Raw genomic sequence first — 27,964 nt, 5'->3', positions numbered from 1 at the left:
AGCTCACCGTTAACAATAACATTGTCAGTTTTCTTTGTTTTTGGCTAGATATCACACTGGAATCGAGTTCTTCTGACTCCAAATCCCGTATTCACAGAAACGTTTGCATCATGTTGACATGAGAAAGCAAGGCCTGCTGGCTATAGTGCTATCTTTGCAGATTTGAAGTTTCCCAGGGGTCTCTTCAAAGTCAAGAGAGAGATTTCAGACTGTGTTCAGACAGCCACTTGATGTCATTCTGCACGGCAGATGTCCACAATGGCCTGGCATCCTTTCTGATCGTATCAGCCTATTTTTCTGCTGTTGAGCTGTGACATCCCATACGATACTCCTCTTTTGCAAGCTCATCTCTGGAATGCAGCTGTTCAAGGCTTTCAACTAAGCAATTCTGTAGCTATCTAGGTTTCCTGTGGCTTTCATTCTCTGGCCACACTCTCTTTGTTTCACTAGACCCACAATCATGTAGCCTGAGTTCCACAGACACAATGAGGAAAGCCATGAACTAAGCAAGGTTCCTATCAATCTTCTTTCAGTCAGGAATCCAGAAATGTGAATTTAGTGAATTCTCTCACTAAAACAGAATGGGAAGAGAGGTCAGAGATTCTATCATTAGTTCCTTCACTGCATACATGAAAACCCCAAGACCTAGAGACATTTAAAAAATAAGGTCACCCTGCTAATGATGAGCAAAACCAGGAGCACTTACTCTGTCAATGCCATCTTGATTTCCATTTTTTACCAGTTAATCTCTTCTAAAGTATTAATTGATAATTATAGAGTAAGCTGATAAAGGGATTAAGGTTAGACCCATCTCAGGGGTATTTTAATTTAGAGGGATTTGGATTCCCAATGGGATGAAGTTATTATGGCATGAAGTCCAGCCAGCTGAGGAACTTTAGTACCATGGCAAGTGGTCATACCTTTAGCCCTCAGATTATTCTCCATAGGAAGCAGTGCACAGATAGGGCTGGGTCCACAGTAAGAGAATCCCTGTCTTTATCTTTGATAAATGAAGGATGCCCCTTATCTAATTCTGATTTTCTTGGTGACACAAATAAAAGCACGAGTAAAGCTTATAAATGAACCCTAACATCTGCTGACAAATGTTCTCCTCATCTAGGCATGGGGGCCAGTGCTTATTTTCATGATGCCCTGTATCCTAAATCCTCTGATTCAGCACAACAGGCTCCTGACCCATCCCAGAAGTGTGCAAATTAAAATCCAGTTTTGAGACAAGGGAGAAAGCCTCTGTTTAGTCACTCCTTACTAAATTTTGAAAACTGGAAACTCTGCCCACAGACTTTTCACACATCTTTAGCCTGTGCAAAGGGTCTTCTTCGTTTTCTAAGAATTTCAAAACCAACTTTGTATGAAAACAGAGAAACAAGGTTGAATTTTCTATGTGACATCCAGAGCTTCTCAAAAATAAGAGGAAGCTAGCAAACATAGGATTGTCAGAGAAGTAGAACAGATAAAATACTGATAGAACACATGCTGTTAAGAGGATTATGCTGAGCGGATTAATCCCACAGAATGCAAACGGAAAGAAAAGGCACTTACTGGAATCATCATTTCCTCTTCAGACAAACTCACATTCAGGCTTCACTCTGTCCTTTTTCATGATCCTCGCCCACCATCTCAAGTTAATGTGATTTGATTCACTCTGATGCCATTTTAAAACATTTTGCCTAAGTCCAGGTGGAGTTCAAGAATTTTGAAAAGGGAGTTTATTAGAAAAAAAAATTGTTGCTGAGAGAGGTTGCAGATATCTTTTTCTAAACCTCTTTGAATATAGGTTAGATTCTTATCTGGCTCATGAGGTTTCAGAGTGATGTGTTTTAACTTGAAGGTAAAAGATAAAGAGATCCTCAAAGGCCATTCTATAGACTGACAGAAAAATCACCTGGGAAAGTTGTTATAAAAAAAAAAATATTCCTATACCCTACACTAAAAGATCCTGATTCAGTAGGTCCTAGGTGGAGCTTAGGAATCAGTATTTTTAATAAACCCTCCAGGCATTCTGTCATGCAGCTGGGCTTGAGAATCACTGGGTTAGAAAGACAATCTCAAGTAGTCCCTTTAGAATCTTGGCTCTGGTTCAGTGATTCTGTTAATCATACACTCCCTATAGAATGACTTCTTGCAAAATGCACAGATATAGCACTTTCCTCCAGTGGATCACTGTACCACAATGAAAGGACTTCTCTCCACGTTGGTATATCCCAGAAGGATGTGGCCCTGACAGGGCTCCACATACAGGTGGAAATACAAAACTATCCAGTAAGACAAAAAAAAAAAAAAACATACACTAAGATTTCTGAGATTAGTACAGTGATAACCATAATGTTGACTGCGTCTCAAGCACAGTGCTTGCAGCACATCTTTGTGTCAAAATCACTTATGAGGTTGATGTCTAGCATACTTTGTGATAATCATAAAATGCCCAAAACTATGAATGATTTACTTCTTTTTCTCAACCTGACTGAACAGAATCCAAGACACAGATTGGGCTATTTTGTAGTGAAAGGATGCACTGAAATTGAAAGGAAATTCATTTGAATATTGTTTTCTCCACTGTTCTGGCTGTTCAGGAAGCAGACCCACATTTAGACTTAAGTAGTCTGGACTATGGATCACACTCTCTTGTATTCTTTACTAACCATTACTGGCCACTGTGGTTTTACCACTGGCTAGAGTTAAGATTTGATTTATGGGATAGAGAAAGTCTGCTTAGATATAAGGCTAAGCCCTGTGCACCAACCAAGTTATTTGGAGTTATGAACAAAAATACAATTGATAATAAAGCAGGACCTAATTTCTCCTATGGCATTATTCTTTGAATTTATAGCTCCTTCATAACTTCACAGGGAAGGGAGATAACCCAATCAAGGGAAATTCAGACATTTCCCTGGGCATTACAAAGAGCCTGAGACAAAAACAGTATTTGTTGGCCAACCAGCTTATCCCTTAGAGCATTCCAGAGATAATGTGGAACCAAGGGCAGTGCCAATATCTATACAGAATTTGGATCAGACTTGTATCTATTGTCATGGCATGTGATTAGTGCTATCTCCTGGACTATAGATATATAATTTATCAGCCACATGTAAAATAACATTGCCAGAGTTTTATATATTTTAAAATCAATTTGGTTGCAAATAACATAAACCCAAGATAAAAGAAAAATGCTATGGATTCACATTCCTTTAGAAAAATGGTTCAGGTATGGCTGCATCCAGGATCTTAAAGAATACCATTAGGTCTTGATTCTCTTTTTTTCCCTCCATAGTTCAGACAAGCTCTTCTCTCTCTAATTCATGAGAAGAATGCCTGCTAGTAGTCTAGCCTTGCATTCTACTTGCTTGACAACCCCAGTAGAAAGAGGATGTCTTCTCTTATGATTCTAGCAGAAAGGTAAAATCAGCTTGGAAACATTAAAAATAAATAGCTATGGACAGAAGAATAGCTATTCTGATTGATCAGACCTAGATTATGTGCCCAACTCTGACTACAGATGAGTTATTGGAATAAAGGAAGTTCTACGCCATGATTAAAATGTAATTTTTACCCATAGGGAAAACAAATTATATTGCGCAAAGGAAAAAAAAATGTTGGCTACATGACATGAAGATATACATAGTGTAATAGTGCCAGGAATTGTTTTAATTACAGTCAACTATTTCTGATAATAGATTCATAGAAAAGGCTAAAAGAAATCAATGAGTCTCCTTTCCTATCTTGAATAAAAACGCATCTTCCAACCAAATCATTTATTAGATAACATAGTGTAATATAAAGAGTATGGAATTTAGAGTGAGGCACACCTGGATTTAACTCCTGACTCTAATATATCATGATTATATAACACTTATCAAATTATTTAGTGTCTTTGATTTTCAGTTTTCTCATCTGTCAGAATAGCCTAATTCACAAGATTGTTGATTAAATGACATTGTATATAAAAAAAGTATAGTAACTCACTCATACATATGTGGTAAATATTAATCCTCTGCTTTGAACATACCGTCCTTTCACCATATGGTTTTTCTAGTGATAAGATAATGCCTAAATCATATCAGCCAGATAAGAAATGCTCTACTTGGAAAAACCTGTGATACAGGAAATAAACAATAAAAATATTTTATTGAAGCTTAACTTAAATCATTCATCTTCATCTGTTACCTATTCTTTCCTCCTCATTTATCAGTAAAATTAAAAATCGCTGGGCTACTATCCTTTATAATAAGAATTTTTCAAACAACAAAGGACAACAATAAGTTAATTTACACCCTTCTCTTTTTTTTGGTTCCCAAGTTTCCTTTTGTAAACCTCCAAAAATATATGTTCCATCTTGTTTTAAAATTTCATCAGGATATACAGATAATCTCTACTCACAGAGAGGTCCTCTTATTCAGTTGTATATCATTGTGGTATTTTAGATTATAAACCATTCAATGAAATTAACCTTTTTATAAATTTTTATAAAGACATAGGATTCATCTCCCCTAGAACAATCTGAGAGTGCTTTTTCCTACTCACAAACTTATAACCATCCCCCAAAATAATTAATACAAGCATCTATAAAATATTGATCACCTACCAATTTGCCAAGTGGCCATTGCCAAAATTAACCCTGGGTTTCAGGCAAGCACTTCTACATAGCATAGGTCAAGTAGCCCTCTGTGTATATGACTTTTGAGAAAAGAATTGAAGACTCTAAATTTTTTTCTTAATTGTTTACCTTTGATGATTAATACCTAAATGTCCTGAATTAAATGTGGTAGTCATGCTTTTTGAATAAATATGTTCTCTGGAGAGAATAAAATGCCAAAATAACCAAAACATCAAGAAAGATGGGCCAATCAGAGTAATAGCAATTATTTTCTAATTGGCTTATGCTTTTCATATGTACAGAACTGAATACCAGAAAGAGGCAAGAAGAAATGATGATGAAAGGAATTAGAGTAGGGAGAGAAGGAGAGAGAGAGACAGACACACAGAGTACACAAGGGAGTGTGCAATGGATGTCCCATAAATTATTCCACTTGAACTTCAATTACATTGATTGATATGTATTTGCCACTGATAGGAAAATGAAACTCTTGTTCTCTGCAGCTTGGTTTATCCTCCAAATAGCAAAGTAAAGCAATGTCATTCAAAAGTCATAAATCTGAGTGGGGAGAAATCCCCACTGGCAGCTGCTATACAGAGCTATTTTTTGAAAGAAAGCGATTAACTTATCAGTACCATCATATTAATGCATCTACCTCCTCTGCCCCCTAGAGTCTCCACAGACCCTAACTTCCACTGTGCTAATTGTGTGTGCACTGTCTCTTCATCTCATAAGGGGCACCAGTTGGACAACCTTCCAACCTATCCAGTAATCATTCCTAACTGTTTCACTTTCAAACTAATTTATCAAACATGAGAATATATGAGTCTTAGCACAACTTTGTGAGTAGATGGGGAATCACCTATCTACATTTTACAAATAAGAATACTGAAGCTTCAAAATAAATTAAATGACTTTACCCAGCTACTAAGTGTGAAAGCCAGATTTGAACTAGTCATTACAAATCCAGTATTCTTTCTACTCTATTCCACAAACTTATCTGAGTCCTTTGTATCACTGTGAGACATGCCCATTGTTTGAGTCTGTCTTCAAATTTTCACATTGAACTATAGTTTCCTGAAAAATCCATCAATAAATACATAATAAATATATGTGTTCTAGGCTAAAAGGCTAAAGAAATTCAGACCCCAGCAATTAATATATTGCATCCAGATTAGTTAAATGCTAAAACACCTGGGAGAAAAGCAGAAAAAAGTTAAAGGACTTTACTGACAATCTCTGTTTCTACCCATAAATTCTTTTAGTTGATCAAATCCTCACACAGGGTTTGTACAGGTTAAAGGAAAAATAATAAGCTCACCATTGGACAGAGTATTATCCAAGTCAGGGTCCTGGCAGGGCCAGTGAGTGAAATACTGTATGCAGAATGAGGGTTAGGAACATGGAAAGGAGCCAAAAATCCAGATAGATAGAAAGGCTTGAGGCGGGCGTGGGGGTGGGGGGTCAGCACCACGGAGAGGTCCACCCCTACTATTTCAGAGGCGTTTGAAAGAACCTTGCTTTCTTGAATCTCACAACTTAGATCTTCCTTGGTTGCCTTAATTCAATAAACCTTAAATGTTTACTGCTGCATACCTAGTATTAGGGTACAAATTTTTACAGTCTTTCCAAAAGCATTTCTTGTGTTCCAGCATGCTTTTCAAACATCTCTAAACTTCTCTAAACCTGCTATGTCTTCTGTGTCTTCATACAGGCAGGTCCTTTGATATTTATTCTCTTTCTTTACCTGATCTACCTAGAAAACTCCTACTCCTTCTTCAGGTCCTGAACAAATATAACCAGATCTGTGAAGGCTCCCAACCAACCTAGACAGTAAGTTGCTAACTTCCTTAGCAATTTGTGACTCAATGATGGTATTTCTCACTAAGTATTACAATCATTTATTATTCATTCTACAAATAGACTGGGATGACTTCAAGGATAAGTATAGTGGTTTTCTCTTCTGCTTTCCCAGCACCAGGCACCTTGTCTGTACTCAATTAATGTGTACTGAGTAAATAAATTAATGAATAAATTGTATTGTTATACATAATGGGGAATAAATTCAATAAAATGCTTCCTAAATAAACATGCAGAGAATGTAAGTAGCTACAGAATATAATAACATGAACACTTTTATTGTGAAAGCATCTACTACAATGATGACTGGAGCAGAGTAGTAAATGTGGGGGATCTGATCATTATGTACATGGTTATCAGAGCCCAAGTTCTCCTGAGGCAGAATTATGGGTAGGGAGATACTTCGGTTTGCCAAAGTGGTCTCTATCACAGGCATATGTTTATGCATAACTACAAAATGACCCAATCTTTCTGGATCCTTTGCTACCATAAGTGTCATCTTGTAAGCTTTTTACATACTAAAGATTTTATTAGTCATCTACTCTGATCTATAGATAAGTTGTATAATAAATTATTCAGCCACTTCCTGACATATAGCAGAATAATATTATATACTGGAGTCTATCTAAAGGGAATATTTCTTTATAGGCTAGAGGCCAGTTGACTGTCCTACTGTTTGGAGAAAAGTGACAGTTCCTGGTTAAGGTTATTTTTTCTCAATACAAGGTTCCAGGGGAACAGAAGCTATTACAGAGAGGAAACCCACAGTGATCAAATGGGACAACCCATGACAGGCCTTATCTTCCAAACACTTCCAGAATGAGCAGTTCTTCTTTCTGGGGTATGCTTTGGTGTAGGAAAACTACAGGATTACCCCCACCTGCCTCAGGATGTATCCAGCTCTGAACCAATCAGGGCATGGGCTGTGACCTCAACACTTTATAGCAGAGGAAGAGAGAAAGACCTAAATTCAAAAAGCCTGACTTTTGATTGAGATCTTGCCGCTGGTAAAGCCTGCTCCCATATATATCAAGGATAAATGCCAAACAAGAGCTCTCATTCTGTACCAAGGAACAGCTTAAATAAAACCCTGTTTCTGCTGGATCCCAGAGGTTTTGACAGTTCATGGAGATGCTCTCATTGGTTCTCAAGCTACCTTTTTTTTTTTCTTTTTTGAGACAGAGTTTCTCACTCTTGTTGCCCAGGCTAGAGTGCAATGGCCCGATCTTGGCTCACTGCAACCTCCGCCTCCTGGGTTCTAGCAATTCTCCTGCCTCAGCCTCCAAAGTAGCTGGGACTACAGGCATGTGCCACCATGCCAGCTAATTTTTGTATTTTTAGTAGAGAAGGGATTTCACCATGTTGATCAGGCTGGTCTCAATCTCTTGACCTCATGTCAAGCTACCTTTTCTTTGGGACCCTCACTTTTTTCTATTTTATTCCACGTAAGAAACAAAAGCCAAATTAAACACACATCCTGACCACCTACAGCTCCTGTAACTCTGGACTGAATTAGATCCCTGCCTGGAGATAAATTTAAATAACAGAAAGTGCTACTAAACATAAAGACAGCAATCCTTCCAGGTGGATGAGACTCCATATAAATTACCATTTCCTCAGAAACCAAAACCCAGCCTCCTTTCTGACCTACCATAGCCTTCATTGTGGGCATCATATTTGGGTACTTGGTATACTATATTACAAGAACTTGAAAATTGCCAAGAACCACTAAAAACAAGGTTTTGGGTATATATGCCTCAACTCCCCAAAGATAGTGTAAAGGTCTCACTAGAGGGCAACATGTCTTTGACTTTCAAACTCCACAAGGTAATCTTTTATGTTATCTGAGTTCTAACAACTTAACAAAAGATGATTCCTCTATTTGCAGCTCCAGCTCAGATATTCCTCTAAGACATACTTATCATCCCAAAAGGTCCATTTGTCTAGTCAGAGAGTTTATGCGCAAGAAGTTGGATCCCTGGTTTCTTCAGTAAAAATACATGAGGAGTGACAACTTTACAGATTTTGAACAAGCTTTTTTCAACATCTAAACTGACAGTGAACATCATGTGTTTCCCTCTGACAATTTGAGAACAGAATATGAACCTGCATTTGCAAAGGTGAAAATTTGATTTTTGACAACTAGATAGTCCATCTAATTGTCCCGGGTACTTTTTTTTATCGTGTGCTTTTTGGGAATAATTGAATTGAAGGCAAAAACACCTTCTTGGGCTGTACACTTTGATAATGAATTCCTAAATGTTTTTTCACCTATCTCTTAGAGAAACAGCAGCCTGTCTGGCAGCTGACAGTCTAGTTTCTGAACTTGACTAATGCAATGAAGAGAACGAGGTGAGCAAAATCTGAAGATAGCATATGGGCTTTTTGATAATGAGCATAGGGAGTGTTTCATGACAAATAAAACGACAAGGAAAACAAGTGTAGTTAAAAATCCTGTACACAGTTACATCTCTGTAACCGTGCTATAACCATAGTTGGGGCAGCTCAGCAGACAGCCCCCTCTCACCAAATTCTAGCCCCCTATACGTACCAGACAAAGGCAGAGTTAGGACAGAACCTGGTAATGTGATAACCTAGTAAGAGAAGAGTCTTGTCACTACCATTCATCACCCAGCATCACTTAAATCAACATAAATAGCTCAATCATCCTTTTCATTTCTATTTATAAAGTTATTGGCCATACTCCAATAAATTCACCCTGATTTATACATTTATATAGTGTTTATTTTTATTCACCCCATGAGAAAGAAAACCTAAATTTTATTCAACTAAAATAAAGTGAAAAACAAATGAACAAACAAATGATTTGGACATGGCCTAAAAACATAAAATGTTAAAATACTTTCTCACTTGTGCCTGAAGCCATCAACTTATCTGTACTCCATAGAACGTAACAAAATTTTAAACAAAAGATGGATTAGCCATAATATAATCTAATGCCCTTATTTTTCAGACTGAAAAAATAAAGAAACTGAGAACTAGATAATTCAAATTGCTTAATCAGTGTAATTCAGTCTGACACACAGCTCTCCTGGTCCCCAGTGTAGTTTATTGCATATAATGTTAATAATCAAATTGATTTTCTTTGCTAACTCTTTTCTTTAAAATTTATTGACTATAGTTATGTCCCAAGTTTCAGTGGGAAATATACTCAAAAATTTCTCTCAAATATTCTACCCTTATCCATCAGAGAACTCAAGTACGTATTTGGTGTTCGTTGTCATTTTTTACACAAGTCCACTCTGAATCTTTCACATTAGCTCACACCAACTTTTTTTTCAGGAACACAGACCTAGAATATTATACTGCAACCGTGGATATTGACCTTGGTGCTTTCCACCAACACCCAAGCAGAAGAGTGAAAGCCCCCTGCAGTCTCACTACTTCTCAATGCCATCCCTATCTTTAGAGCCATCTCAGATTTCCTAAGCTCCAAGATGGGCAATCTAGGCAACAGATGTTGAAACCTTTTCTCAGAGATCATCTGGCCTAATGTGTCATCTATATCCTGCACATCAATCTCTCCTCTGTACTCAGAATAGCCCCAATTCGTTCTTTCATATTCCATAGAATTCAAAGGGATAAATATATTAGAGAGAAGCTCTATATACCAGTGACTGGTATAGGGTAGATGCCATTTGGCTGTTAATTTAGTCAAATCTTTATTCTTTTTGAATACTCAGGGGCACTACAGCTTTGAATTTTTGAAATATTTAACCCCAGCTCCACACTGGCCTTCTCGCTTTTATCTGGAACCCACTGGCTGTTGGTGAACATGACGTGGGTGTTGTGATGGAGACAATGTTAATGATTACGGCCATTTTGACATTGGTGATGAACACTACAATGAGAACTGTCATAGAGCGTGGCCTGCACTAAGTGCCAGGTACTGTGCCGAGCCTTTTACACGCAATTTGTAACGTTAGTCCTCACAGCAACTAATCCTAGGCACTGTTATTTCCATTTTAAAGATGAGGAAAACTGTGGATTAAAGAGCTTAAGGAGCTCATCCAATTTGGATTCTAGAGTCCTAGTTCTTGACTATTCTGTCTCACTTGATGTTAAGGACGTTAAAGAAATGAGGATATTTCCATCCATATCATGCTGCTTTTCCTATTCTGTTCCTTCCAGTCACATTTTATCTGTTTCTTTTCCCCTAAAACTATCTTTATACTTAAGAGTCCCCTCCTTCGAACTCTATTTTTCATGAAACTCATCATCTCAGCCCCAGTGGTACATCCCCTATCTGCCTGAAGCCAGTCTTTTTCCTCTATTGGATCTGTGCTCAACTCCTGCCCTCCTATTAGTGAAATCTCCCACTTTTTAACAGATTTTTATGGAAAAAAACTATTGCATGTAGAACTATATTTTGGCTGCCATTATTTAAACTGCTGTTTCACAAGCCACTTCCTAGACAGGAGGGAGTATCTGGGAAAGTTTTCCCAGCTTGGGGTCAGCTACCTATTCCATAGCCCTGAGTGTTGAATCTCTGTGATCTGCCCAAAATAAAGAGCCAAACCTTAACTCTTTAACTCCTGCCATAGTTGACACACAAAAAAATTCAGGAAACTGACAAGGGAGACTATGTAAAGAGCACAGAGACCCCACTCTTGTAATAGGTCAGTCTGGATTCCATTGATTACCAGGTAAAAGATGATCATCCCTCTCACCCTAGCATACTCTTCCTGCAGAGTTACTCTTCAATTCACTTTTTTTTTTTTTTTTTTTTTTGAGACGGAGTTTCACTCTTGTTACCCAGGCTGGAGTGCAATGGCGTGATCTCGGCTCACTGCAACCTCCATCTCCTGGGTTCAGGCAATTCTCCTGCCTCAGCCTCCTGAGTAGCTGGAATTACAGGCACACGCCACCATGCCCAGCTAATTTTTTGTATCTTTAGTAGAGACGGGGTTTCACCATTTTGACCAGGATGGTCTCGATATCTTGACCTCGTGATCCACCCACCTCGGCCTCCCAAAGTGCTGGGATTACAGGCTTGAGCCACCGTGCCCGGCTTCACTTCACTTCTTTTCCATCAATTCTTCTAGTGTCCTCTGCTTTAAAAATCCGTTCATCTTTTGGCTTTTCTCTAATACAGTGGTTTTCAACCTTGGCTAACTGTTAGAATCACCTGGAGAGATGTTAATAAGTACTGTGGCCTAGACCTCATCTCAGAGATTCTGGCTTAATGCATCAATAGCAGGACCAGACCCGAGCATATTTTTCAAGTGCACTACAGAGCAATGGCAGGCTGCTCCTTGACTCTACCAAGCTCGTTCCCACGTTAGAGCTTTGCATTAGTTGTTCCCTCTGCCAGAAATACCCATCACCCAGATCATTCACAAGAATGGCTTCCATTCTTCATTCACATCTCAGCTTAAGTATCACCCAAATGAAGTGGTCTTCTCTGATTTCCTTCTCTATAATGGTGTTTAACCCTTATAGTCACTACTGTGTTTCCTTGCTTTAACATTTCATAGTTCTATGGCTATACAATATGACTGTCTGTATCTTCTTATTTTTAATTGTTTGCCTCTACATTTAAGATGTAATCAGCATGAGGGAATGAACTTCTCCTGTATATTGCTGTATCCCTGGGATCTAGAAGAGTTATTGAAGTATAGTAGGTTCTTAATAAATGGAATGTTTAACTCAATTATCGAGTGAATGAATAAACAGTCAGAAACCATGCTTGGCAAAATAATCTCCAACATTCTGTCAAAATTACTTCCTAACATAAAGGATGTACCTTCATGTACTCATCTGCTCACCTTTGTGATTTAACCCAAAACTCCTTGCAATATTTATGCTACTACTTTCTTGGTCATGGCATTTTTTACCTTGACCTAGCTACCCAATAGAACACAGCTCAAATCTCACAACTGCCATGCAATTTTCCCTGACCTCTCCAACCCAAAGTGACTTTTTCTTTCTCTAGTTTTCTATAGTAATAATCAATTAATCAATTATTAGCTAATGTTATACTACATACCACTCTGTGACATCTCTTTCATTGCTGTCTTGGAACTCTTTACTAAACAGTTACTCCCTGAATTCCTGGAGATCCCGGATATTTGATTATGAAAGTCACCTTCTGGTTCCCACTAGCTTTGCAAATCATAAAAGAATATGAAGGGTGGCAACAGAAACTCAGGTATAGTGCTAACAAATGTTCAGCTCAGAGCAAAGATGCACACAGATGACACATTCCTAGATCTGAACAAGAGTCTGGCCATAGATTAAAGAGAACTGACCCAGAACAGAACACGCTTTAAGAAAGACCAGCAAGCAATGTTATAGAAGCCAAGTTTACAGAGGTAGACTAGCTATGGACAGACAGGGGAAAATTAATGAAACACCCCAGTGGCAGTAAGCCCTCTGCATGTCAGGAAATAGGGGTAAATGAATTATAGGGATCTTAAATCCATTTTTATATTGACAATCCTGATCACCAGGTATTTCAGATGGGGTTTGGTCTATGAGCTCATGAGCTGGTGGTAGAGACCACCATGAAATATTTCAATCCAACAAATCTGATTCCAAAACACTTGAATTGTTTTGCACATTGATTTTTAAAAGTGACTGCAGTCTCAGTAACTCAGATTTTACTTAACTCCTCATGTGTTTGTTTTTTATCTGCCAAAATAGACTGCATGTTCCTGTGTCTCATAGAACTGTCATACTAAATGAGATTGTCTAGATGACAGTCCTTTGGAAACTATAATTAACAATGCAAACAAGGGATATGATTTAAATTGTGAAATAACTGCAATTTTTCACTATTTCCTGCTCTCTAATCTACCCTTCCGTTTCTAGGCCACCTTCACCAATTTGTAATATTTCTCCTGTTAGACTAGGAGGCAAGATCAAAGGGAATAAGAGAAGCAAACTCAAGTGATGATGATGTGATGAGGATGATGACAATGACAGCTAACATCTAGTAAGTACCTATCGTGTGCCAGACTCCTAATAAATACAATTTTAATCCTCACAATTAAGACTGAGAGAAGTTGTGCACGATCGTACAGAACTAATTAATCTGGCAGAGGCAGAAACGGAAGCCAGACAGTCTGACCCCAAAGCAGGGTGCTTTCTGCACTGCCAGGCTGCCTTCCTCATCAGATTCATAGCCTTTGAGATTTCTCTTCCCAGACCAGAGATCCAAATGTAGATGAGGGATCAAAAGGAAGGGGCCTTACTGACAAATGGTCTGGGATGGGATGTGCTGAAGCAAATAGAATTGGGCTAGCTTGCCCTTACTTCTCTAAGCCTGGGGCAGGACTGCTTCAGACCCTATAGGGCAGAAAGCAAAATAGTATCAATAGCACTCTCAATAACAGATGACCTAGACTTCCTTCTCAGTAAGAATAAATGAAAAGCTCTTATTCTAAGAGCTCACAGCTTAAAACTCTTCCTACCTTGTAGTTTTTGCCTGCAGATTCCTTTTTTATCTCTCAGGGTTACAAGAGAACCTTGGCAGGAATTGATTTACCAGACAGCCTCTCAGGAAGGCATCACATCTGCTGCATTTCCTTTTCTCTATCTTCCTGTGACAAACAAATAAACTAAAAGTGACTGTCTAGTGGCCTGGCCCAAAGAACTTGCCTGGAAAGTTGTGACTCTCTGATTACCACCTAAGGGTTTTGGTTTGGTTTCGTTTTAACAAAATAAAGGTAAATCAGTGTGGCAGATATTGGCCAGCTGTCCTGGGGCCTACTTCCTTTTCTTTCTGGATCCTTTATATTTTCCCATCTCTTTTGGAGTTAGGTAGGGCCATGTGATGGGTTCAGTGAAATAAAAGGCAGATCTAGCTCATATAAACTTTCAGATTGAGCTCACACAAACTCCTCAATTGTGGTCCTTTCTGTATCAGCTTTTGTTTGGTAATAAACCACCACCAAACTTAATAACTTAAAGTAACAAACATTGGTCATGCTCACAGTTCTGTGGGTAGGCCAGGTGGTTCTTCTGATCTAGGCTGCATGCCTGAGGCTATATGATCTAGGGTGGTGGTACCAACATGTCTGGTGACTGACTCAGAAATCAGCTGAGGTGGTGTGGATGACTTGGCTATGAATCCTGCATCATCCATCGAGTGATCCTGGGCTTATTCATGTGGTGGAAGTTGCAAGGGTCCCCAAGAGAGCTAAGGGACAGCAAGCCTCCAGACATTTTAAAAATCACTGTTTGCATCATAATAGCCATTATCTCATTGACACAGCAAGTCATTTGGCCAAGCCCAGAGAAAGAGTGTGAGAGGATAACCCCAGGTCTGTATTCGGGGAGGGGAATTATTATAACCATTTTTAAAAGCTAGGATATTAATAATGATAATAAGGGTCTGTGTGTCAAGCATTGTCCATTTAATACAACTTCCTAATGAGGAAGTTGCTAAAATTATTCTTTTGCAGTTAATATAACTTGTTCAGCTCCTAAGTGGTTGAGCTTGGATTTAACCCTAACAGACTGATGTTCTCACCGAAGTGGGAAAAGAAGCACTTCAATTTGTCTGGGAGCTGGAAGTCCTGTATTCTAGAACCAGATCTCCTGGAAGTAGGAAATGAGCAAGTCGATTTCTAGACCCTTTCCAAGTCTGACACTCCATAATTCTAAGTAATGATGAATAAATGGCTGAGAGAAAAATCTGTTGATTTTACCTTTAACTCTTGTTTCACCACAACTAACCACAATTCCATCTGAGGCTCCATCTTACCTGCTTATTATGACAGTTTGCAAAAATAAAAATTAAAAAAAAATTATGCATAATCTCTTTCTCCATCTGTGTATAGATGTTTATGCTGAGAGCCACATTGGAGATCATTTACTGGAAATGGCAAGACTTCAAGAGCCTGGTTCTCTGAATGACTTTGCAGAGCAAAGCCTTATTCCCACCGGGACTTCATATACATGTGGGAAATTAACATCTTTTTTGTTAAGTCACTGAGATGTTAAGGTTCATCTGCTAATCATCTAGCATTAATCTAAGTAATACAAGCAGATATTTGTGATTAATTTTTTATATGCTTTCCAAGAGATAACAGATGAGGCAATTGATGAAGACATACCAACTGAATCATGACACAAAGGTTATGAGCATAATGGCTTAAAACATGCCCGATGTCCCATACATGGAATCCTGGGACTGGCATGAGTAAGGATTGGCTCTGTTGTTAGATTTTTTTTTTTCTGTTAATGTTGCTGTTTTCTTCTTTAGTTCTCTGGCAAGAAAGGCCATAAACATCTTCTCAGTGACATCAGATTAGGAGACACTGGAAATGAGACAATACTAGAGTGTGGAAGGAGTGAGAAAGCAGGGCTATGCTTTACTTCACTATTCAAATCAGAAATAAAACATTTTTATAATTTTAAAACCCTAAGCCATGCAAGAAGTCAAATTTTCTCCAAAGAAATCAAACACACACAACCATGGGGAGATGCAAAGATTTGGTGCTTACAAGCTGTCATGTCGAGTTGGAAGTTACTATCGAGGTAAAACATCAGTGTTAACAACGAGATGCTAGTCCCTATAGCACTTGGACTTTTACAGCCCCTCCTAGCTAAGAGTCTCAAAGAATTTCCAGGAAATTTAGTCAGCAAGACTTAGAGGTCTTCAGGAAAAAAGCAAGAGATTGACATTCATTTAAAGGCCAGCGATCAAACAAAAGAAAGCAAATTATCCAGAGTTAATAAGGAACAGGGCTTGGCTCAATCTGCAAGTCTTCCCCAAGCAATGTTTGAGTTTCAAAACAGTTTGATTAATTTACATGTGTGAGTTATTTTCTTTTTGTCGTCTAGCTAGAATTCTGAAAGCAAAAGGGTTAGAATTTCATTAAAATGATCAAATCGATAGGAGTCCTTTGAGATATGTGGATGTATTTAATATCCCATAAGGGACTCTTTAAAAAGGATTCTTTGAAAACATCCCAGAATCAATACAAAATTTAATAGTGAGGATTAGTCTGCTTCCCTGGACTCCTTGAGATTACAGCTAAGTGTAGAGTTCCAGAGGATTAAACCCTGAAGTTTGGTAATGTTAAGTAATTGTTATTATTATTATTATTATAGCTTCCTTATTGAGTACTTTCTACATGCCAGACTATTTTAAGTACTTTATGCATATGAATTTTTATTTAATTTATTTTTATAGTAAATTTGTTATAAAAAAAAAATACTATTGTGATTTCTATTTTACAGATGGGGAAAACTGGGTCATGGGGAACTTAATCTGCCCAAGGTTACACAGCCAGTGACCAACAGTCAAGAATCAAACCCAAGCTCTCTGTCTCTAAAGCTCCCCTTGCAACTATTATATTACTAATACTCATTGAGGTATGGCCAAAAATATATATAGTAAATTTTTTTGTCTTGTTCTGGCTGCCTTGGATATTCAGAAAACAGAAAAGCATTTTTTCCTCCCCCATATAGAAAAGCTCTTAGGCCACCCTGCTCTGAGTTTCAGATTGTTTACTTCAAGAGTACTAACAATTTGTGTTCCTTAGGGCAGAAAAGCCAAAGTTACTTGGCACCCAGAGTTTCACCTCCTTCATACAAAGGGTTGTCTGAGAATCTGGGCTGGCTGCATGCTGGGGTTCAAGCAGGTAGAAGAATCCACCTACTGGATACTGGCTTTCTGAAGTGAGATAAGATCTTGCTGAGTTTCTGTGACTAATAGAGACCCATGTCCCCTTTGAAGCAATGCCAAATGTGAACGGAATTGGTGCAGGTTCCTCTGGAGATAGAAACTGCACTGCAGCCTGGAGAAGAGCAGAAAGTGCCCCTCTGGCCAAGTCTCTGGTCAGTAGAGAGGTCAATTACAGGAGCCTCTCTGACTTCCAAGCATATAAGCCTAAAGGGCAGTGAAGGGCCAAATCAAAGAGTTCCATTGTTACTAAGGTAAAACATCAGTGTTAATAATGAGGCAAATAGAAAAATGATTACAAAGTTTCCCGTGGGAAGAATGCAGCTCTCCTCTCCTATTTTCCTAATCTCATGTAAGACTCATTCAAATTTTCAAAGACTCCTAAGAAATGGGTTTCCTTAAATATAATGCAATTGATTCTCACACACCCTTTCAGCAGATGAGGACTCAGAGCCAAATTTAATTTTTTGTTGGTTTGTTTTTGAGATGCAGTCTCTCTCTTTTGCCCAGGCTGGAGGCCAGTGGCCCAGTCTTGGCTATAACCTCTGCCTCCTGGATTCAAGCAATCCTCCTGCCTCAGCCTCCCAAGTAGCTAGGAATTATGAGCATTCGCCACCGTGCCCAGCTAATTTTTGTATTTTTAGTATAGACAAGGTTTTACCATGTTTGCCAGGTTAGTCTCAAACTTCTAACCTCAAGTCATCTGTCTGCCTCGGCCTCCCAAAGTGCTGGGATTACAGGTGTAAACCACTGTGCCTGGCCCAAATTCAATTTGATTTAAGGAAAATAAAATAATAAAGTATTTTTTGTACTTGACCATAACAGAGTAATATTCTCTACCCATACGTTTATAGTACTGAATACGAAATATTGCTTATGGTCTATGAATCAGTCTGACAACCTCCGTGGTTGATTAGCTGCTTAAAGTCTATTTTTTTAATTGTGGTAAAAGATATATACATAAAATGTACCATTTTAAGTGTACACTTCAGTGTCATGGCATTCACATTGTTATCAAGCTTAAAATCAATTTGCTTGAAGGATTCACCATGGTGGCAAAGAAGAAAACCTGTAAGGCCTTTTTGATACATTTAGGGCAGCTAGTTAGAATTGACCACATTTTTTTAACATTTTTAATAGAAAGAAATACACTTTGCCATTTAGAAAGCTCAATAAAAGACGTGATACTTACTTCAGTGTGCCTGGTAGTATCAATAGGTCATTTCCTGGATCATCTTTACTTATTTTCTGGCATACAAAACAAATATAAGAAAAGGCAACTATAAAACAGCCTTGAAATAGCTTTAAAACACTTCGAAAAGTGAGATGGGAAGAGCTTATAAAAACCCGTTCCACCAGGAAAGCCAGAGATCTGTAATAATGCAAATAAAAAGAAAACCATTAACCTCCGCCTTCACCCTTGTGGGACACTGGTGAGCCTGTGATTATATAACATAATAGCAGTGACTTTGAGTAAACCTTGGTGTGACTTGTCAAGCAATCTAAGCTATATGAGATACATCACCAGATTCCAAATGGCGTCTACCTCGTTACAGAAAATTGGTAAATACCCGTATTAGTGTCAATCAACAAAATTTCTGTCTTAGTTACACCCTTCTGGTTTCTCTCTTTTCAGCATTTCAAGCTGGAAGAGTATGTGGTTTCCTGCCTGAGATTGACATTCATATTTACCCATGCATTCCATTCACCTTTTCTTCCCTAATGAGGCAAGAAATCCAAGCAAACTCTGATCTTAAGAGTTTTATTTCCATACCATTATCCTCATCAAAAAGCATTTATTAAACACCCAATTACAGATACTGCTGTGAAAGCCTTCATCTTTGTATAAAGAGAAGTACGCAGATAAAAACCCAATCCTCTAAGAGTTCATCATCTATTCAAAAGCCAGTGATCGGCAGAAATGACAGCTTTGACTCTTCGCTCTGGTTTTGTTACAACTCAGAGAAACTCAAGGTATCTCAAGAAGTGTCACAAAATTCCCAATATAAAATGGATGCTTATTTATTTTAATATAGCAGAGGACAGTGCAACCAATACACACACATTCTAATTAGACGCTAACAGCCACATTTTCATTACAGTCCGAGAAGCTTAATTTCACACATGAAATCTCAGAATCGAGATAGACTATGCACATGGACTTTAAGGACATGGAAGGATGATTTTACAAAATATAATAAATCCAAGCTTGGCAACCTCAGAAAGGTGGATGATCAATCATGCTAATCAAAGGAGAGCCAGTCCAGCAACTGCATCACATACCAGTGGGACTAACATTTGGAGAAAAGTGGAATGGCCCTGACCCCTGAGCAGTGACTATCAGAAGAACGGAATAACCCTGAGTAGGAGAGAAAACATAACTTACCAAATCTACATCTCTTTCTGGTCAAACCAATCAGAATTCAGACCTGCATTAACCATATGTAGGCTGTGTGAACCTGGAAACCCCATTTAACTTCTCTAGGCCTCACTTTTATCTGTAAAATGGGTGGGATTATTTCTATCAATGGCTTTGTTTTGAGAACTTTATGAAGTAGCTTATGAAATGTCTTCAACACTATGGACACCCAGTAAATAAATGTCCCCTTATTTGAGAGATATATCGTCTCCTATATGTAGCTGTGAGAAGTCACTGACCAGAAGTCTGTATGTTTTATTTGGCCTATGGAATTCTTTAAACACTCAAATTAATTGCAGCATTAAGGATGATTCCAAAATATATAAGAAATGACCACAACTCAAAAGAAAGAAAAAAACCTGATTAAAAAATAGGCAAAGGAAGTGGACAGATATTTCTCCAAGGCCACAGTGGCTCATGCCCGTAATCCCAGCACTTTGGGAGACTGAGGCGGGTGAATCACGAGGTCAAGAGATCGAGATCATCTTGGTCAACATGGTGAAACCCCGTCTCTAATAAAAATACACAAAAAAAATTAGCTGGACATGGCGGCGCATGCCTGCAGTCCCAGCTACTTGGGAGGCTGAGGCAGGAGAATTGCTTGAACCCGGGAGGCAGAGGTTGCAGTGAGCCAAGATCGCACCACTGCACTCCAGCCTGGGGCCTGGCAACGGAGCTAGACTCTATCTCAAAAAAAAAAAAAAAAAAAAAAAAAAAGACAACAATTATATACAAGGTGATCAACATTGTTAATTATCAGGGAAATAAAAATCGAAACTATAATGAGAACCAGGTATGATGGTATGCATCTGTATTCCTAGCCACTTGGGAGGCTGAGGCAAGAGAATCACTTGAACTCAGGAATTTAGGGCTATAGAATATTATGACTGTGCCTGTGAATAGCCATTGCCCTCCAGCCTGGACAACATAGTGAGACCCCATCTCTTAAAAAAAAAAAAACTACGATGATGTAGAATGAGCTATGAAAAACAGCATGAAGGCTACTCAAAAGATTAAAAATAAAACTATTGTACGATCCAGCAATCCCACTTCTGGGCATATACGTAAAAAATTGGTATTACTATCTCAAAGAGATGTCGGTACTCCCATGTTTATTGCAGCACTATTCACAATAACGTATGGAAACAACCCAAGGTTCCATCCAAACATGACTGTTATGTAGCTTTTTAAAAGAAGGAAATCCTGTCATTTGCAACATGAATGAAACTGGAGGACGTTACGCTAAGGGAAATAAGCGAGTTGCCAGACAAATGTGCATGGTTCCATTTACATGACATATCTATAAAGCCAAACTCATAGAGGTAAAAGAATGTAATGTTAGTTCCAGGGACTGGAACGGACGGAGAAATGGGGAATTGCTCAGTGGATATAAGGTTTCAGTTAGGCTCAATGAATAAGTATTAGAGATCTGCTATACGACATTTTACCCATAGTTAATAATATGGTATTGAGCACTTCAAAATTTCTTGAGGGTAGATGACAGGTTAAGTGTCTTATCGACAACAAATAAAGGGGCACAGGACACTTTGGGAGATGTTGAATATGTCTACTACCTTGATTATGATGAAGGTATCATCAGTGTTTGCATATGTCCAAATTCACCAAAGTAAACATGTACAGCTCTTTTATATCAATTATACCTCAATAAAGCTGTTTATAAAAATCAGAAAAACTCTTATAAAAATATGGATTTTCCACTTTTCTTTGAAATCATGATTATATACATTAATATTATTTTTGATAGACAAATCATGATTGTATATATTTATGGGGTGTCATGTGATCTTTTGACATATGTATACAATGTGAAATGATTAAATCAGGCTAATTATCTTTATCACCTTGTTCATCTAGCATTTTTACAGTAAGACATTTGAAATTTCCTCTCGGTTATTTTGAAATTACAACACATTATTATCAGGAGTTCCCTTTAGAAGAGGCATGTCTTCTTTAGGTCACCATAGATCTCCCCCAGCAGGCAGTTCTGAAACGCCTCATGTTTCAAGCCCCTGTAAGCATTTGAGTTTGAAATCCTTGATGGAATTACAAAGATCCTGGGTCTTCAATAAGATTAAAAAAGAAAAACATTCTTTGGCCCAGCTAAAAACAAGAAGCTGCTTATGTCACTTGTCTGGATTTGTAACTCCACGACAAAAGCAAAGCAAGTCTTTCTCCGCTTCTCTTGCTGTATCTCTTCCACCTCATCTTAAAAAAAAAAAACCTTCCTAGGTAAGTTGACTTTAACCCCCACATTTGGTAAGGCCTAGGAAATCAGTGCTTCATCATTCTCCCTGGATTAGCTTCTTTGATACTGACCCATTCCACCAGGTGGAGAGATAAAATGTGTCAGCATATGGTCCTGTTTGTAATGGAATGGTCTCATGCTTATTAAGCCTCCAAATGAGCTTTGTGTAACCTTCAGGCAAAGGCTCAGAGATTTGCCTTATTTTGGCATCCTTGTCCTAGGAAGTTTTTGAGGGGTAGGTGTAAGAGCCATGACCCTCTTGTGGGGCCTGGATGGGACAACCTAGTAAGTCAGGCCCTCTTGAAGCTCTATCTTTAGACATCTTCTGTAAAATCGGGCTATTACCAAATTTCAGAGTCATTATGAGGACTCTTTCACATAGAATATGTTAAGCACTGAAAGCACACAGGATAAGCTGTGGCACATAGTGGGAACTTACCAAATATCAGATCACTGGCCATCATATCAAAGGACTCACGTAACTAAAGAAATGATCACTGTGAATGGTGTTTTATCACCAAGAGTTTCTCATCAGAACCCCCAGGAAATGTTTCTCCACAAATGGTATGAGGGCTACCTTTATCAGAGGTACCTGGAATGCTGGCTAAAAATACATAGTTCCTGAGGCCCCCTCCCCAGACACAAAGACACACCATACACACCATTCCCTCCTCATTAACCTTTTCTTTAAGAACATCATGCAATTAAAGAATTAAATTCTCTTTCTTCCCATGCCCTAACCAGTCAGTGGTTTTGTCAAAGAGCTAGAAAACAAGTCCTCCTTCAGAAAGTTACTCAGCTAGGACTAGTCACATATTCCTCTGCTAACGTCAGTCCATCATCAGCAAATTGAAGATTTTGTCAAATTCTGCACTTGTTGTCTCCAGCAATTATTTACTTAACTGATGACTGCTGACTTCACAAGCAGCCTTAGTGCAGGAGGAACAATGATCAGTTTCCCTTTCTGACCCCATGTTCAATTAACCAGGGTTTCCCGAATTGCATTCCACATAACAGTAGTCTCAGGAGTACCCAAAGTGCACCAACAGATCAACCAAGGATGGGAAACTAACAACTCTATTACCCTCTCAGAGATTCATATCATGCTTTAGCGTATAAAGGCAGTGAGAAATCCTGCAGTAAAGAATCCTCCATTAAACTCCATTTCATTCTGGATTTTCCATACTTAGGTGACTAGAGAACTCTGCTTGTGTGGTCTCTGGATGACATTCTGCTAAACAGATTTTTTATGAAACACATTCCGGAAAATAATTAGGGTAACTGTGTAACTTACCACCTAAGTCAGTCACTTTGAAGTGAAAGGGAAGAACCATTAATTATGATGCTGGAATAATACATGTAAAGAGGGCCTGTCCTGGAGAAACTAGGACATACAGCGACTCTAGTATGATGCTACTCCTTTTGTTCATTGTCACATAATATCCACCTTCAGGCTTAGCCTTGTCCCAGGCCCTGGGACCAGCCCTGCCTCAGGTCAGAAAGAATGAAAGAAGCTCAAGACCCATGAGCCCTAATCCTGATCCTGCTTACAGTGGTCCTGTCCAAGCCCCTACCCATATCTCAAAGCTTACAATTCTCCCACTGCTTTGCCCTGACCTTATGCCTGACCCCAAGTCGTTGCTTTAGGCTTGCCCCTCATTGGTTCTTTCTGAAGATCAAAATCCCAGCTGACAACCTAGACCCCTGCCTGCCCTCCCTGAAGCCAATCAATCATCTGTCTCCCCTGGGCCTCCACCTATTGCCTATAAGCATCTGCTGGCTTCTGGATATTCACCTGTTGTCTGCTGCTCTCCTGACCTTTCCTTTCTGGTCTCTTGATTTTGCATCAGTCTCCAGTGCTGTCTACAAATCCCACCATCCTCTTATCAACCAAGGCTTGCTTCATTTTATAATTTACACAAGTAGCTTTTTAAAAATAACCTAAGGGCAAGCAAACAGTCAATCCAATATTTTGCCTTTAGCTATTATTCTGATATGCCAGGATTTGCTACTAACTAAATAAACAGATTGCAAGTAATGTCATTTAGGCAGGTAAAATCTATTAACTTATCAATAAACATTTACCCATCCTCATACTTCTGCCAGTGATGTTAAATATAAAATATTTATATTTATATTATATACAAAACATTATATAATGGCACTGCTTCCTTCCCAAGTAACTCCACTCCTCTAACACATAGTTTGTCCTTAGATATCATCTGATGTAAAAACAGCCCTTTGTAAATACATATAGAATGTGGAAATTGCTAAAATCACACTGGACACAGTCTCATGGCACCAGCCCATGAGAGAGAGATATTCAGAGCAGCCAACAACTGCTACTCCCTTTCCCAGCCATTCTGTATCCATTTACCCTCTGCCTCCTTGTCTCCCTGTTTGAGCACTTTGAAATTTCCAACAGCATATCAAAGGAATGGAAGGGTGAGGGAGATTAACCCTTGTATGAGATTTCTTGCAATTGCCGTAAGCAGCTAATGTCATATCAAAGTAGCTAAGGTACAATTGGGTCCATTTAGATTGCAAGCCAGAAAGTAAAAGCTGACATTTTTGACAGGCGAGAAAAAAAGTGAACATAACAAATGTAAAATTATTTTATCAAACCCTATGCATCTCCAGCGACTGCTACTCAAATACAGAAAAGAATATTCATAGACTGTAGGACTGGGTCCAGTAAGCAGACCTATAGCATTGTTACCCAGCATGATCATCCCACAGCTCCAGACCTAGTGGCCTCCAGGAGGCAGCCGGCATGCAGATAAGTGAAGAAATCTGTTGGACCAAGCAAGGCAGATATATTAATTATATAAATTATTATTAATCCTAAATATTACTTTTTTTTCTAGGCACAAGGCAGAATCAACCTATGTAACAAAGGTATTGCTAGGTAGCAAGCAGATAATGAGGCTCCTGTGTGAGCCTCTGAACATGGCAGGTATTCCTGTGCTGGGGGAAGAAGCTGGGAAATACTGGTCACACGATCTCCCAGGAGGCTCTGGCAGGGACCCGAAGACAGACAAGGCCTCTCAACATGGCAGGCGTTCCTGTGCTGGGGGAAGGAGCTGGGAAATACCGGTCTCATGATCTCCCATGAGGCTCCTGCAGGGACTGGAAGAGGGATGAGGACATCTTTGCAAAGACATCTCTGGGCCTTTGTGGTTCTCTGTGGCGATTTAGTGTTCTGTTATGGGTCAGCAGTTAGAACAGACCCGGGGGGGGCTACACAGAAGATCTCTAGGCAGTTTTTTCATTTGCATAAGGCCCTCTAATGCCCTTTCCGGATTTCATATATGATAATGCTTTGTAAAAAATAAAATTCTTAGTTTGGGCATGTAATCCTTTATTCCAGGCTTCTGCCCACTGCCCCCAGTCTCTGTGCTGAGACCACAGAAAATATAAAATGGAAAGACAACTGTGAATGTACAAGAGGTAGTTCATGGGTAACTCATAGTATCTTAAGAGTCTCCATATTGGATACCTTCCAGAATTGAAATATCCTTCTGCCCATAGTAGACAACTTCTGTAATGACTCACAGCAATCCCTACCTCCTAGTATGTTTACCCAAGTATAATCTTCTCCACCTGAGTGTGGGCTAGACCTAGTAAGTAGCTTTTATTGAATAGAATACAACAAAAGTGACGGGACATGACTTCCAAGTTTAGCTTACCAAAGACTATAGCTTCTGTCTTGTTTATAACTCTCTGGCTCTTCCAACATTTCCTCTCTAGAAAAGCCAGCTGCCATGTCATGAACCACCCTATGGAGAGGTCCACATGGTGAGGCAATGAGGGAAAGGTCTGATCAACAGCCAGTGAGGAAGTAAATCCTACCACCAACAAGAGAAAGCTTGGAGGCAGACCTTTTGCCAGTCGACCTTTGGGATGACTGCAGCCTCAGTGGACACCTCAATGACAACCTTCTGAGAGATTCTGAGTTACAGGACCCAGCAAGGGCATGCCTGAGTTCCTACTCCACAGAAACTGTGAAATTAATAAACGTTGTTGTTGTTAGCTGCCAAGTTCAAGGGTAATTTGTCATGCAGCCATAGATAACTAACATAAACTCTCTTTGTGGAAGTAGCATGTCATAAGTAAAGAAAAGGGGGAGAGAATCAACTATCAGTGGGGCAATAAAAGAGTCTTCTTCATCGGCATTTGCCTGTACTCTTTAGCCTCCCAGAACAATAAAAAATGAGCTGTCTATTCCCATTAATTATAGATGAGAAACAGAATAAAGATTTGGAGAATAATGTTTCAGCAAATAAGTTTTTGAATGCTAGGACTGTATCTTATTGTAACCCCATCACCTAACACCGTGGCTGGATCATAAAAAATGCTCAAAAGTATTTGCTGAATAAACAAAAGGAGCAGATGAAGCCCCGTTTCAGTTTAAATAGCATTGAGTAGAAACATAGAAATGAAAATAATTATAAGGAAGCTCTTCCTGACACCTGTACTGCCATGCAGCTATCCAGCTGTCTTCTCTTAGGAGCCTAAGGTGAGACAGAGCAAGCCTTTCTCAGTCAGATGCACGTAAGGAGCTAGCCTGTACTTTCAGCTCATCTATTTGTGGACAGCGGGGGAAACCCTGGAAAGGGTTGTGGCGGGGGAAACCCTGGAAGTCTAAATATTCAGATTTACTAAACATGTAAATGAAGGACTAATCATCCCCACTTTTTTACTGTAGAAGGCAACTTCCATTCACAGTGTTTCTTTAAATAGGAGCTCCCCAAGCACCTCCAAGTACTTGCTTCCAGATCATTAACCATTTAACAGAGAAGATGAGAAGAAAAAGAAACTTAAAACTGTTCCCTTTGTTAGAAGCTACTGCCCACTGACAATCAACCAGGGGGAAAATAAAACATCTCTGCAATTGTAGCATTCATTCATGGAAAGACAGGTCTCCATTTACAGGGGCAGAAAAAGTAAAGCAAAACTATACATTTCTGGAAATTTCCAGAATTCTGCTGACTAATTAAAGTACCTCTGTACCACTTATACCTGTTCTAATAAATTGAATTCTCTGAATTGAGGTAAAAAATAAAATAAAATTAGGCAAAATAAAGCAACTAAAAGACAATCCATAGGTCAGGCATTCTATGGCAGACTACAATAGCCCCAATGGTCCCTACCTCCTGGTATCACATCCTTACATAATCCCTTCCTTTTGAGTGTGCTTTGAACTTGTGACTTATGTGCAACTAATAGAATACAGCAAAGTTGATGAGATGTCAATTCTGTGATTACTTTAAATAAGATTGTAACTTCCATCTAGTTAGCAGGTTCTGTCTCTCTCTGTCTCTCGGTGAAGCTGCCATGATAGGGAAAGCTCACACAGCAAGAAACTGAGGACAGCCTCTAGTGAACAGCCAGCTAGGAGCTGACACCTTCAATCCAACAACACTCCAGGAATGAAGTTGTGCCTACAACCAGGTGAGCTTGGAGGCAGATTCTTCTCCAGTCAAGCTTTCAGATGAGACCCCAGCTCTGGCTAAAACCTAGATTGCAACCTGTAAGAAACGATAAAGCAGAGGACCCAGCTAAGCTGTGCCCAGATTCCTGACTCTCAGAAACTCTGAGATAATAAAAGTGTGGTGCTTTAAGCTGCCAAGTTTGTGGAAATGTGTTAAACAGCAAAAGATAACTAATACAGCATTATAATTTTAATTTAATACAAAATCATAAAAAGTTATGAGCTAGCACTGTTCTCTGTTACAGTGAGCAGTGGGGAGGTAAGGGAGACCCAGATTATCAGCTAAATTGAGATTCTTCTTTGCATAAAAAACATGAGTATCTTGCATTAGGTTTGGGGAACACGATGAGACAGTCCCTGAGACTTTACAGATGGACTTTTGTGACCCATGTGAAAGAAAACTAACGTTTTCTCAGTGCTTACCTGTGCCAGGCCTGTGCTAGGCAATTACCTACTTTTATAAACATGATCTAGTTGTGTCTTTATAATAACATTATTTGAAATAGTAATAATGGTAATACTAAATAAAAAGAAAACAGGAGGAAGAGGCAGAGAAATAGTAGCTCACATTTACTGAATACTTATTGTGAGCCCACAACTTAAGCACTTTAGATATATCATCTCATTTAATCCTCTCAACTTCCAGTGAGGTAGGT

General features: G+C 38.9%; 1 protein-coding gene across 45 annotated transcripts in view; it reads right to left on the bottom strand.

The window, feature by feature from the left end:
* NRXN3 (neurexin 3) overlaps positions 1 to 27,964 on the bottom strand; it is a 1,708,033-nt gene that overhangs the window by 1,340,010 nt on the left and 340,059 nt on the right. Inside the window, exon 2 of one of the 45 annotated variants that reach the window (XM_078335546.1) lies at positions 8 to 571. The exons of the other annotated variants lie outside the window; for them this stretch is intronic. The gene's annotated coding sequence lies outside the window, so the exon portion shown is untranslated. The remainder of the gene's footprint in view (positions 1 to 7; positions 572 to 27,964) is intronic. 45 annotated transcript variants of the gene reach the window in all.

The sequence above is a fragment of the Callithrix jacchus genome, chromosome 8 (genome assembly GCF_049354715.1).
Source record: "Callithrix jacchus isolate 240 chromosome 8, calJac240_pri, whole genome shotgun sequence".
In the NCBI taxonomy this organism is placed as follows: domain Eukaryota; kingdom Metazoa; phylum Chordata; class Mammalia; order Primates; family Cebidae; genus Callithrix; species Callithrix jacchus.
The sequence above is the reverse complement of the archived record's forward strand: the minus strand, read 5'-3'. Positions and strand labels throughout refer to the sequence as shown.